Source organism: Scyliorhinus canicula, chromosome 11, assembly GCF_902713615.1.
Source record: "Scyliorhinus canicula chromosome 11, sScyCan1.1, whole genome shotgun sequence".
In the NCBI taxonomy this organism is placed as follows: Eukaryota; Metazoa; Chordata; class Chondrichthyes; order Carcharhiniformes; family Scyliorhinidae; genus Scyliorhinus; species Scyliorhinus canicula.
This window is the reverse complement of record NC_052156.1, coordinates 49,681,416-49,696,190: the sequence shown is the minus strand read 5'-3', so window position 1 is coordinate 49,696,190 and position 14,775 is coordinate 49,681,416. Positions and strand designations below refer to the sequence as shown.

Below are 14,775 nucleotides of genomic sequence, written 5' to 3'. Positions count from 1 at the left end.
TATCCCTCCTCATCCTTCTTGCCTGGTTGCAGCCTTGGACACATGACCACACCATTTTCTTCCAATACCTCCATACTAGTATCCAGCTGAATGGAATTGGTCTCACCTGGTTCCTTTTTCATCTATCTAATCCCAATGAGAGCATCAGTTGCAAGGACTCATCTTCCTGCTCCCACACCATTATCTCCGGTGTTCCCCAAGGATCGATCCTTGGCCCTCTCCTATTTCTCATCTAAATGCAGCCCCTGGGTGGCATCATGCAAAAGCACAGCATTAGTTTTCACATTAATGTTGACGACATGCTACCTCAACATCTCACTCCTCCATGGTTGTTAAATTATCAGACTTATTATCAGATATTCAGTACCAACGATCAGAACCTTCTGCCAATTAAATACTGGGAAGAGTTGAGCCATTGTTTTCAGGCCCTGCAACAAACTCCATTCCCTTTACCAACTCCAGCTCTCTCCCTAGCAACTGGCTGAAACTAAACCAGTCTGTTGTAAAGTTAGAGTCATATCTGAACAAACCAACCACTCATTCATGCAGTCACTTGGACGGATCACTTCCACCTCCATAACATTATCTAACTTTGCCCGTCTCAGCGCATCTACTGAAACTCGGACCTATGCCGTAATTATCTGTAGACTTGACTATCTCCCATACATATTCTACCCTTGTTGCAAAGTAAGGCACAGTCAACAGAATTTGAACAATCTCAAATTCACAAAGCCTCATTCACCTTTCATGCCCATGGTCACTGACCGAAACTGGCTCTTGATTTTAAAAATTCTCATCCTTATTTCTAAATACCATCAGGGTTTTGCTCCTTCCCATCTCTGCAATCTCTTCAGCCCCACACCACCAAGCTATCTGCACCCATCTAATTCTGGTCTTGAGTATCTCAATTTAAAAAATAAATCTAAAATATCTTAGAAGTTAAACACCTCTAAGTGAAGTAATTGATATTTTCTATGAGAAGTGAAGTACAGAATAAATATATCCAAATAGTGATTGTGGAATAAAGTGAAATCTTCTGGTCAGCAAAGAGCAGACCTCTCAATTCTGGAATTTAATCTGCACAACAATTATTCATTCAGAGCATTTATTGTCTTATAAATTCCAAAACCAAACAAAAATGAACAGCACAAAATAATTTAACACATGTACAGTTAATAAATACATTTAAAATGGCTTAGGATAAATAATGTTAAGTTTCAAGATTTTATCTTCATAAAGACAGTACCTCCAAGCACAGCACCATTAACAGGTTTAACATTCTCTAAAGAAAGAATATTTAATGTTTGAAATAAAGGAGGACTTCAGAGTGATGATCAAAATAGGAATTCAACATTTGCAAATGAGATTCCGATTGCACGTGCAACATTGTATAACGAAGCGAACAATCACATTCAAAACAGAACTGGGACTGAGAACGTTACTCGCAATATTAATTATAGGCAGAAAAAGAATTCACATTCTGTTGACAGAGCTCACAATCAACAAGATTGAGGTGACAAAAACTAATGAGGGAGCAATGCTACGCTCCTAGAGAATGATTTACTTATGAAATTCTTGCCTCAAGGTGAAAAAACTATTTTTTAAAATGAATAGGGCTCCCGAGTGAAACACCCACATTAATTGAGCTGTGAAGCAGAAAAGTCAAGTCCACATAAGCCATAGGTTCACACAGGACCAGGTTCACTGCTTGCTTGTACCATCATCATAGTTGGCTTATTTACAGATTAATAAACGCATTCCTGCCTTCAATTATTCACTATATGCTATCTTTGTGGTCTCAGTAATGTGAAGCTGGGTGATTGTCAGATGGTGCTTTACCATGCGCTTGAAGGTCTCTAATGTTTCCGACTCAACTACTTCCACAGGCAGTGCATCCCATGCCCGCACTATTCTCTGGGTAAATAACCTACTTCTGACATCCCCCCCATATCTTCCACCATTCACCTTAAATTTATGTCCCCTTGTAATGGTTTGTTCCACCTGGAAAAAAAGTCTCTGACTGTCTACTATATCTATTCCCCTGATCATCTTATAAACCTCCATCAAGTCGCCCCTCATCCTTCTCCGTTCTAATGAGAAAAGGCCTAGCACCCTCAACCTTTCCTCGTAAGACCTACTCCCCATTCCAGGCAACATCCTGGTAAATCTCCTTTGCACCTTTTCCAAAGCTTCCACATCCTTCCTAAAATGAGGCGACCAGAACTGCACACAGTACTCCAAATGTGGCCTCACCAAGGTTTTGTACAGCTGCATCATCACCTCACAGCTCTTAAATTCAATTCCTCTGCTAATGAACGCTAGCACACCATAGGCCTTCTTCACAGCTCCAACCACTGGAGTGGCAACTTTCAAAGATCTATGAACATAGACCCCAAGATCTCTCTGCTCCTCCACATTGCCAAGAACCCTACTGTTAACCCTGTATTCCACATTCACATTTGTTCTGTTCTGTGCTGTATTTTTCTATGTTCTATGCAGCAATGAAAGCTGGGGTGGGCTCATACGGAGTATATTAATGGTTGAAAAATGGGCTGTAGACACCGGCTCTACTTTAAACAATTGATGGTCTTTGTTTCTGCCCACACGTCCAGAGTTGATCTCTAGCTTCTATGGTCAGGGAAGCAGTTACAGTTCAATGTTGAGGTTAACAATCTATTCAATGGCTAGAACTGATGGTGTGAACGGTTGGATTGCCACCGGGAATGGCTCTCTCAGAGCAGAAGTTCAGCATGTGGGCAATAATCTGACTTGGACGATTTCCTGGTGTTTCACTTTTGGAGCAAGTGGACACATCTTCCCAGCCTTCCCTCAAGCAGTTGAGGACTGTCCAACTGAGACATAGGACTTCACCACTCGGGTCAGTTACCAGGTTGCACTTGGGTGGTATTTGCAGTCAACCAGGAAGGTTACATGGTGTGAAGTGTTCCAGTAGGGACTATGAGAACTTCAGGTGGAGTGTGGTGGGTTTTTTTCAGACCCTGTGTCACTGGTGGTGTGATGAGGTGGTTTAACCCATGGACATCAAAAGGCTCGCTACATGCCAGCACAAGAAGTCACTCTAGCTGTGTCGGTCGCAACATCCTGGAAATAGAACATAGAACAGTACAGCACAGAACAGGCCCTTCGGCCCTCGATGTTGTGCCGAGCAATGATCACCCTACTCAAACCCACGTATCCACCCTATACCCATAACCCAACAACCCCCCTTAACCTTACTTTTAAGGACACTACAGGCAATTTATCACGGCCAATCCACCTAACCCGCACATCTTTGGACTGTGGGAGGAAACCGGAGCACCCGGAGGAAACCCACGCACACACGGGGAGGACGTGCAGACTCCGCACAGACAGTGACCCAAGCCGGAATCGAACCTGGGACTCTGGAGCTGTGAAGCATTTATGCTAACCACCATGCTACCGCGCTGCCCCCAAATAATCCTCAGGACTTCAGGGAGTTGGATATCAACTAAGTTTGTGTAGCAGCTCCTGAGCCAAAGTGAGCAACAGCAAACTCCGATGTTTGGAGGGAGACAGAAAACTTCACATGGTCCTCCTGTTTGTGCAAGCTATCCAACTTGAAACCTACAAAGTAACACTGTCAAGGCAGCTAAACCCTAGCAATCTGGTTCCCAGTCCAAGCAGTAAAATCCACTGCAAATGTTCTCTATGGAAAATAATATTGCATTGCAAAATTTGTAGCCACTTTCTTTTAATGAGAAAAATGCAAACACTGAATCAAGCAAGTAGAGCAGTTCACCCTCTAAACGCCATGCGACAGAACCTTAATTTACATTCTTGAAACTCTTTGTTTGGCAACTATAGGCCATAATCAGGGTGTAAGTGATAACTTCATTTTCAACACTAAAAGGTACTTTTGGCAGTTATTGCGGAAAATTTATTTGGGAAACAGAACTTATTGGTGAACTGAAGAGAATGAGGAGAGGGAGTAGAGAGAGACCAGAAGAGGATATAAAGAGTTCTGTAGGGAATGCATGAATCACATTCTAATCAAGATTTGAAAAAAAAATGTCAGGATTTCTCCTCTTTCCTCTATTTTTCTCTCTAAACTGGAGTTTTGATTCAAACTTAAGAGCCAGGAAATTAACATTTTCATTTGGAGTAAGTAAAACAGCAAGAGAATTAATAATAGTATTATCACAACAGCTTCACACTGAATACAGATTTCAGCAGAATGCAAGACAATTTGGCAAGTGGGTGAATTAGTTGACGTGGGAGCAAGAGGTGCTGCTTACAATATAAAAAACAAATAGAATCCCTACAGTGCATTCAGCCCATCGAGTCTGCACCGACACTTTGCAAAACCACCCTACCTAGTCCCAATCCCCTACCCTGTAACCCACTCTAAGGGGCAATTTAGCATGTCCAATCCACCTTACTTGCACATCTTTCGACTGTGGGAGGAAACCGGAGCAGCCAGAGGAAACCCATGCAGACACGGGGATAATGTGCAAACTCCACAAAGAAAGTTACCAGAGGTCAGAATCAAACCAGAGTCCCTGGCACTGTGAGGCAGCAGTACTAACCACTGTGCCACCACGCTGGATTAAATTAGGGCTCGAGCTAAATTACATAAAATAACTTCAAAGCATATAACTAAATTTAATAAATTAAACAAGATTACGTAGATTAAAAACCATAAATATATAATTGAATGATATTTTAAAACTTTGAAAGATTAAATAGGGATGGCAGGCCAGGTAATAAGTTGCAGCTGTCGTGGAACTGTATGTGATCCACATAGACTCTTAGCTCTTGGGTTAAGTATTTCAGTTAAGAGACAGGAGACTGTGACTACAAAATTGGAACCCAGAAGGTAGCATTAGAGGACCCGCAGTTCCTTCATTTGTCCCAACAGGTACAAGGTTCTTGCAGCTTGTGTAGATGAGAACTGGGAGTGCAGAGAGGATGAGCAAACTGGCCGCAGCACTGGAGTACAGGGGGCCATTCAAGTTTAGAGTGTAAAATGGAACACATTGGTGGTATGGGACAGTATAGTTAGGGAGATAGATATTGTTCTCTACATCTGCAAGGGAGAGTCCCAAAGGCTGCTATCGGCCTTGTGTCAAGTTTAAGGAGGCCTCCTCAGGGCTGGAGAGGAAAATATGCTGTCCTGGAGGTCCAAGTTGGTCAATGATATAGATTGGACTAAGAAGAGTATCTTCTTGGGGAATATGATCAGCTAGGGGCTAAGCTAAAAAGCAGAATGACAAAGATAATAAACTCTGGATGATCAAATTAGCATGTGGTCAATAAGATCAGAGAGTTGAATGTTAGCTCAAAGATGGCTGTGGGAGAAATGGGTTTCATTTAGAACAAGGACAAAGAACAAAGAACAAAGAACAAAAGTACAGCATAAGAACAGACTCTTCAGCCCTCCAAGCCTGCGCCGATCATGGTGCCCTGACGAAAAAAAAACTTCTGCTCTTATTCGGTCCATATCCCTCCATTTCCTCACTATTCATGTCCCCATCCAGATGCCCCTCAAATTTTGCTGATGTGCCTGCTTCCACCACATCTTCTGGCAGCATGTTCCAGGCACCCACCACTCTCTGCGTGAAAAACATGCAACTCACATCTCCCTTAAAACTTTTGCCCTCTCACCTTGAACCTGTGCCCCTTGTAATTGGCACTTCCATCTTTGGAAAAAGCCTCCACTGTCCACCCTGTCTATGCCACTCAATTTTGTAGACCTCCATCAGGTTTCCTTTAACCTCAGACATTCCAGTGAAAATAATCCTAGTTTATTCAACCTCGCCTCACAGCCAACACCCTCAAGACCAGGCAACATCCTGGCGAATCTTCCCTGCACTCTCTCCAAAACTTCCACCTCTTCCTAATAATGTGGTGACCAGAACTGCACGCAATACTCCAAATGCAGCCTAACCAAGGTATTATATAGCTGCAACATGATTTTCCAGCTTCTGTTCTCAATGCCCCGGCTGATGAAGGCTAGCATGCCATATGCCTTCTTAATCACCTTGGCACCCTGGGTATTGACACTTTTAGGGAACTGTGGACCTGCATGCCCAGATCCCCATGTTAATGTTCCCAAAGGTTCTGGCATTTACAGTATAATGCATTCCTAGATTTGATCCTCCAAAATGCATCGCCTCACATTTGTTCAGATTAAACTATCTTCCATTTCTGTGCCCGTCTCCAATCTATCTATATCCTGTTGTATCCTCTATCAATCCTCAGCGCCATCAGCAACTCCGCCAATCTTCATGTCATCCGCAAACTTACTAATCAGACCACCGACATTTTCCTCCAGATCATTTATATATACACTACAAACAACAGACATCCCAGCAAGAATCCCTGTGCCACGAACTACATATCTCCATTCTGAAAAACACTCTTCCACGCTACTCTGTCTTCTGCAATCAAACCAGTTCTATATCCATCTAGACAGCCCACCCCGAATCCCATGTGATTTTAGATTTTGTACGAGTCTACCATGTGGCACCTTGTCAAGTGCCTTACTCAATGCCATAGAAACAACATGCACAGCCCTCCCTTCATCAATTTTCTTTGTCACCTTTTCAAAAAACTCAATCTTGGTGAGATAGGACCTTCCCCATACAAAACCATGCTGCCCTTCATTAACTAGTCCATTTTCTTTCAAATGTCCATATACCCTGTCCCTGTATCTTTTCCAAAAGCTTCCCCACCATGGATGTCAGGCGCACTGGCCTACAATTTGCTGTATTATCCCTACTTCCTTTCTTAAACAAGGGAATAACATTGGCTATTCGCCAGTCCTCTGGAACCTCATCTGCGGTCAAAGAGGATGTGAAGATATCTGTCAAGGCCCCAGCTATTTCTCCCCTTGCCTCCTGCAGTAACCTGGATAGATCCCATCTGGCTCTGGGGATTTGTCTACCTTAATGCAATTTATGATACTCAACACTTCCTACTTTAATATATTGATGTTCTCAGGAATGTTCACACACCTAGCCCTGATCTCAACTTCAGTGATGCCTTTCTCCCTGATGAATACTGATACAAAGTACTCATTAAGGATTTCACCCACTTCCTGTGGTTCCATGCATAACATCCCTCTATTGTCCTAGAGTGGGCCTGCTCTTTCTCTTGCTACCCTCTTGCTCCAATTATATGCATAAAAAGCCTTGGGATTCTCCTTGACCAGGTTTGCTGAAGACAATTTATGGCCCTTTTTATCCCTCCTAATTCCACGTTTAAGTTCCTTCCTACTTTCACTGTACTAAAGAGCTTAGTCAGTTTTCAAATGCCTGGACCTTTTCCTTTTGACCAAGCTAATTAATGGGGAAATGGTACCCTTGGGATAGACTTCACTTGAACTCTACTGGGACTGGAATCCTGGAGAATCAAATAAACAGATCTGTAGATGGGACGTTAAATTAAACAACAGTGGAAAATTTTCAAGTAAGGGAAAATTTTAAAGAGAAAGGAGGAGATGTCAATAGCTCATGGTACCAATATAGGTAATGATAACAGAAGGGGCAGAGTACACCAGCAGAAAAGTGCATGAGCAAACAGTAGTTTTTTCATTTTGTAGTTTTACTAATTCTCCCTAATCAGAAAGCACGCAGTTTTTATAGCAGGACAGGTGACTTAGTGGCACATATAAAAATGTGTATGATCCGATAGCTAAGAGATGTGGTTGCAAGGTGACCATGACTGGGAACTGAAGATTTATGGAAACTTGACACTTAAAAGAATAGGCAGAATAAAAGAAAAGGATATGGGCTAGCTCTGAAATCAATGTAGTAGTGAGAAATAATTGTGGTTCATAACTTACTTTCTTTACTTTTGTTATCATTTTGATCCATGGATGCGAGTCAAGCAGCAGAGAGAATGAGGAATTCAAGAAGTTGCACACAGTACATAACGTTACTAGCTTTGGATAGCAAGCCCCAGACTTCTTAGTACCCGAGAGTTGGGGTGGGACCCTGTTTGACTGATTAGCTGGATTACCAATGAGTTGGTCAAAAGGTCAAATTTTACCCGGTAACAGATGCCGATTGGATCCTGCCCGAGTGGGATGATTTCCAGAGACCCAAGAAAAGTAGAGCTTGACCTGGACACAGAAATGGGCCTGCACACTCGCTCTGTCTCCAGATAGGCTGAGTTGATGTGCTTCTGAACCTACTGTGAAATCCTCGAATTGAAAGCAAAGTTTGAAGAGGAGAAAGGTGCTATAAACAACCATCTGAAACCAAAACTTATCTTTTGACTTTCATCCTGATTATGTTCACCCATCGCCTCCCCTCTGTTTGTCTATCTTGTGTGAGTAGAGGGTGAAGGCAAGTCAAAGTGGGGAATTAGGAATAGATAATAGTTAACCAGTTATATTTGCTGCATATTTCATTAGTTCTTATTATAAATAAAAGTAATTGTGTTTAAATTTACAAACCTGGTGACTGTAATTATTGGGCTGGGTATTTTTCAAAGAATTATTGGTCAATTGAATTGTGGAGCAATTGCGGGTCAAGTGGGGCTGGAATTCACTGCACACTAGCCCAGGTTGTCGCAACATAGTCGTGGAGAAGTTCAGTGTTGGTGTGTCAGTTTGGGATAGTTTCTTAGAGCAATATTGTTGAATCAATTAGGGATCAGATTACTTTGGATCTGGTACTGTGGAACAAGAATAATGAATGATCACATGGTAAATGACTCTCGATGGAAGAATAGTCACAGCATGACAGAATTTCATATTCAGTTTGAGGGTTAGAATTTTGGGTCTGAAACTATTGTCTTTACCGTAAATAAAACAATCAGCTAAAGTGAACTGGGGAAATAGATTGCTACAAACACCAGAAAACATTGAAGGAGATATTTCAGAATTCCCAAAAGATATATTCCATTGAGAAAGAAAAAGCAATGTTGCCAAGATTAATGGTGGACCAAAAAAAATTGAAAGGAAAATAGAAATCAGCAAAGGAAGACTTAAAGAATAATAGAGAATAAACTATCACAAAATATTTTTAAAAACAAGTTAGGAACTTCTACAGGCATATAAAAAGGAAGCGAGTAGCTAAAATAAATGTTGGTTCCTTGGAGGATGGGGCTGGGGGATTAATAATGGGAAGGAAGGAAAAGGAAATTTTTTTTTTTAAATTTAGAGTACCCAATTATTTTTTCCAATTAAGGGGCAATTTTAGCGTGGCCAATCCACCTATCCTGCACATCTTTTGGGTTGTGGGGGTGAAACCCACGCAGACACCGGGAGAATGTGCAAACTCCTCACGGACAGTGACCCAGAGCCGGGATTCGAACCCGGGTCCTCAGCGCCGTAGGCAGCAATGCTAACCACTGTGCCACCGTGCTGCCCGGAAAAGGAAATTTTGAAGTAATATTTTGTATCTGCCTTCGCAGTGCAAGACAAAAAGTGTCTGATTATAGTCGAAAATCGGGTGGGGGGGTGGGGGGGGGGGGGGGTTCTTATGGTCTTTATGTCAAACAATAATCACTACAAAAAATGTACGTGTAAACTCAAGACACTAAGGCAGATACGTCTTCTGGACCTAATAATGGCCTATATTCTAGTGTCTGAAAAGTAGCTGCAAGGATAAAAGACGCATTGGTTGCAATGTTGTAAAATTCCCTACTTTCTGAAATGGTTCCAGTGAATTGGCAATCTACAAAATTAACACCCCTACTGAAGAAAGGAGCAAGAAAGGTCTGTCTTTCTGTCTTTGGGAAACTGTTAGAATGCGCTATTAAGAAATTAGTTCTGGGACATTTGGAAATCATAATAGAGTCAACGTGCTTTTACAAAACAAAAATAGTGTTTGACAAATATATTAGTGTTCTTTGAAGAGTTAATAGTGAGTTGGATAAAGGGGAACCAGTAACTTATTTGGATTCCAAAAGGAATTCAATAAGGTGCTGCATAAAAGGCTGCTGCACAAGGCAGAGTCCATGGTGTGGGAAGTAGTAAATTAGCATGGATCTAGGAGTGGCTAACCAACAGGGTATCAGTGTAAATGCGGCATTTTCAGGTTGGCAAACTATAACTAGGTGAGAGGGATCAGTGCTGGCACCTGAACTACCTACAATCTATATTAATTTCTTGAAGGAATTGAATGTAGTGTACTCAAATTTGATTATGTAAATATAGGTGGGAAAGAAAGTTGTGGAGGAGGACACGGTCTGCAAAAGGACAGGCTGAGTGCGCAGAAAATAATTGGCAAATGGGAATATAATGTGGGAGAATGTGTAATGGTAGGAAGAAAAACAAAATATTATTTAAATGGGAGAGAGACTACAAAATGTTGTATGGAAGGATCTGGGTGGTCTGCACTCGTGAAACACAAAGTTGGCATACAGACAACTAGGAAGGCAAATGGAATGTTTATTGTATGGTGTAAGGGGGATGGAATAGAGAAAGAGGGAACTCTAAATATAGCAGTACAGGATGTTAGTGAGACCACACCTAGAGAATTGTGCACAGTTTGAGACACTTCAGAAGATTATTGGGATAAAAGGGTTGTCTGATGAGGATAGGTTGAGCAGGTTAGGCTTATTCTGGCATTCAGGAGAATGTGGTTTCATTGAAAAAATAATCTGAGGGGGGAATGGCAAGGTAGAGGGTCATAGGTCTTTGGAATTATCGCCCAGAATTCTTTGCAGGCTGAGTTATTGAATACATTCACAGTTGAGACAGCTTTATAAAACTTTGGGGAGTCAAGGATTATGGGAACAGGTGGGAAAATAGAGTTGAGGTGAAGATCAGTTGTGATCTTGTTGAATGATTTATAACAGGCTTGAGGGGATATATGAATTGCTCCTGCTCTATGTTCTTCATTATTTTTGAATAGATTTACGCAACAAGTTTGCTCTACTAACTATTTTAAAATGGTACAAAACTAGAGCAACAAGCCTTTTAAATCTCTAATCTGCAACAAATAGTCACAGTATTTGCAGCATGCAGAGAAGCCTGGGGTATCCATGTGAATTACTGCACCCCTAGTTTTACCAATGTTAGAGGTTTTTAGCTTAAATAGTTACAGTAAAAAATGTTTGTCAACACACTGGTTTGAACGCTGACCGACCTACCTACAGCTGCAAAAGTCACTGCAGCCACTTGTTTTGCTCCTTAGCCCAAGCGCCAGGAAGTGACAAGCATCATCCTGAGGATTGGCAGTTGCAGTTTCTTTAATTTGTGTACAAAAGCCTTCAAACGGGCCATATATCAGATATTTTACATAATTGCTGGATTTCCCAGTGTGGTGAATTGAGACACAGCAAGTTACTGCAATCAACAATTTTAGACACACAGCAAGTGTGTGATGGCTCTAAAAGTGCATCACCTCCTGCATCAGTCCAGCACACCACGTTGACTTTTCAGGAGACATTGATACAGCTAGAAACCATGGCTAAACTGTCTAATTATGATGATAATGGTACTGAGTCAGAAGTGCCAAACAGAAAAAAAGGGGCCTATTATAGAGACATCTTTGGATTGTTGAAGTAACTTTGATTAGTCCGGTTATGCCTCAAGTACTTTATGCTCTCTAAACAGCAATGAAAAAACCTTGTGCAATATATTTTTTAAAAGCTTAAATCAAAACAGTAATGGAACAGAAATCTGCATGCTATATTTTACAATGCGCTATCTCAGCTAAAATGGACTCTTCCATCATGAAAGGAAGCAAAACCAACCTCCAGAGGTCACCCTATTACAGAATAAAGACACCACTGGTCATTAGCTTGAATAGAATAGAATAGAAATGTTGATAGTAGCATGACTCAATTCCACAAATTAGAGACAAAGTTGTTGAAAATTACAGGTTGCCCACAAAAAGTGTGCTCTACTTCCCCCCCCCCCCCCCCCCAAATCAATAAATTAGACAAAGGACATTAGGGAAACCATGCTCACCAAACAAAAGGGCTGAACACCATCACATGAATACAGAAAGTTTTACAAAGCTCCTAATAGCTCATGGATAAGGACAAGAGTAGTACGGGTGAAGGCGCTAAATTGGGCAAAGACTAATTACAACAATATTAGGCAGGAACTGAAGAATTTAGAAGGGGGATGGGGAGAGAAAGAGTGGCGGCAGTTTGAGGATAAATCACCATTTGACATGTGGGAGTCTTACAAATGTCAGTTGATTAGAATTCAGGACCGGCATGTTCCTGTGAAGGTGAAAGATAAGCACGGCAAGTTTCCGCAACCTTGAATAACGAGGGATATTGTGAGACTAGTCAAAAAGAAAAAGGAAGCATTCGTAAGGTCTAGAAGGCCGTGAATAGACAAAGCCCGTGAAGAATAAAAAGAAAGTAGGAAGGAACTTAAGCAAGGAGTTAGGAAGACTAAAAGGGGTCATGTCCTTGGTAAACAGGATTAAGGAGAATCCCAAGGTATTTTATACTAAAGAGCAAGAGTATAAGCCAGGGAAAGGGTTGGCCCACTCAAGGACAGAGGAGGGAATCTATGCGTGGAGCCAGAGGAAATGGGCAAGGCACGAAATTCGTACTTTGCATCAGTATTCACCAAAAAGGATTTAGTGGATGATGAGTCGAGGGAGGGGTAGATATTCTGGGTTATGTCAATATCGAAAAGAAGGCTGTCTTAAAAAGATTAAAGTAGATAAATCCCCAGGGCCTGATGGGATCTATCTCAGAATACAGAGGGAGGCAAGGGACCTTGACAGAAATCTTTATATCTCATTGACTATAGGTGAGGTCCCAGAGGACTGGAGAATAGCAATTTGGTCCTTTCAGGGTAGCAGGGACATTCCAGGAAATTATAGGCCAGTGAACCTTGTGCCAGTAGTAGGAAAATTATTGGAAATTATTGGAAAGATTCTTAGGGACAGGTTTACTCACAATTGGAAACAAATGGACTTTTAGGAAGTCCATTTCCTCTGGCTCCACGCATAGATTCCCTCCTCTGTCCTTGAGTGGGCCAACCCTTTCCCTGGACAATTGGAAATAGCAATAGACAGCATGGTTTTGTTAAGGGGAGGTCGTGTCTCACTAACTTGATTGGGTTTTTTTTGAGGACATGACGAAGATGATTGGTGAAGGAAGAGCAGTGGATGTTGCCTACATGGACTTCAGTAAAGTCTCTGACAAGGTTCCTCATTGCAGACTGGTACAAAAGGTGAAGTTACACAGGATCAGAGGTGAGCTGACAAGATGGATACAAAAATGGCTCTGGTTCAGTCATAGAAGACAGAGGGTAGCAGTTGAAGAGTGCTTTTCTGAATGGAGGGCTGGCTAGTGGCATTCCGCAGAAATCAGTGCTAGGACCCTTGTTGTTCATGGTATATATAAATGATTTGGAGGAAAATGTAGCTGGTCTGATTAGTAAGTTTGCAGACGGCACAAAGATTGGTGGAGTTGTGGATAATGAAGCGGATTTTCAGAGGATACAGCAGGATTATAGGTCTGTTGGCGACTTGGGCGGAGAAATGGCTGATGGAGTTTAATGTGGAGAAATGTGAGATGATATATTTTGGAAGGTCTAATACAGGTGGGAATTATACAGCAAGTGGCAGAACCCTTAGGAGTATTCACAGGCAAAAGATATGGACGCAAGGTCAACAATCACTGAAAGTGGCAATACAGGTGGATACGGTATACAAGGCAGCAAATGGCATGCTTGCCTTCATCAGTCGGGGCACTGAGTATGAAAATTGGCAAGTCAGGCTGCAGCTGTACAGAACTTTAGTTGCCCACATTTGGAATATTGGGTACGATTCTGGTCGCCACACTACAAGGATGTAGTTGCTTTGGAGAGGGTGCAGAAGAGATTTCTTTTCTAAATTTATAGTGCCCACTTATTTTTTTCCTCATTTGAGGGACAATTTAGCATGGCCAATCCACCTAACCTGCACATCTTTGGGTTGTGGGAGTGAAACCCACCCAGACATGGAGAATGGGAAAACTCCTCACAGCCAGTAACCTGTGGATAGGATCAAACCCAGGTCCTCGGTGCTGTAGGCAGCAGTGCTAACCACTTCACCACTGTGCCACCCCAGGGTACAAAAGAGGTTTATCAGGATGTTGCCTTGTCTGGAGGATGTTAGCTATGAGGAGAGGTTGGATAAATTAGGATTGTTTTCACTAGAACAAAGGAGGTTGAAGGGGCAACCTGATATAGGTTTACAAAAATAAGAGTGGTATGGACAGAATGGATAGTCAGAAGCTATTTCCCAAGGTGAAATGATCAACTACTAGGGGGAATAAGTTTAAGGTACAAGCGGGGTAAACGTTTAGAGGACATGTGCGAGGCAAGAGAGAGTGGTGAGCTCTGCCAGGGGAGATGGTGGAAGCAGATATGATAGCGGCATTTAAGAGACCGCCAGAGCCGGGATTGAACCTGGGACCTCGGCGCCGTGAGGCAGCAATGCTAACCGGGCGCCACTGTGCTGCCCTTGAAGAGGCATCTTGACAATTACACGAATAGGATCGGAATAGAGGGATACGGACCCTGGAGTTGCTGACGGTTTTAGTTTCGACAGGCATCATGATCAGCGCATGTTTGGAGGGCCTGTTCCGGTGTTGTTCTTGGTTATTAATAAAATATTTTTCATAGGAATTGATTAATCAATTAAGCAAATAGATTTGGACAGTTCCTTAGGAACTACTGGACTACATGTAACTTGCTGTGGAATGGTAGAGCTGCACGGTTGACTTGGTGGTGACCATTGGGTGGAAGGGGGGGGGGTGGCATTGGAGAGGGAAGGGTATGCATTAATACCTCCAGAAGTACATCCAGCCAGAGCTGGCAACACC

At 42.2% G+C, this 14,775-nt stretch overlaps 1 protein-coding gene across 1 annotated transcript in view; it reads right to left on the bottom strand.

Annotated features, from left to right (window-relative positions):
* The window catches only part of LOC119973077 (ataxin-7), a 174,702-nt gene that overhangs the window by 93,707 nt on the left and 66,220 nt on the right, over positions 1-14,775 (bottom strand). The gene's annotated exons all lie outside the window — the stretch shown is intronic.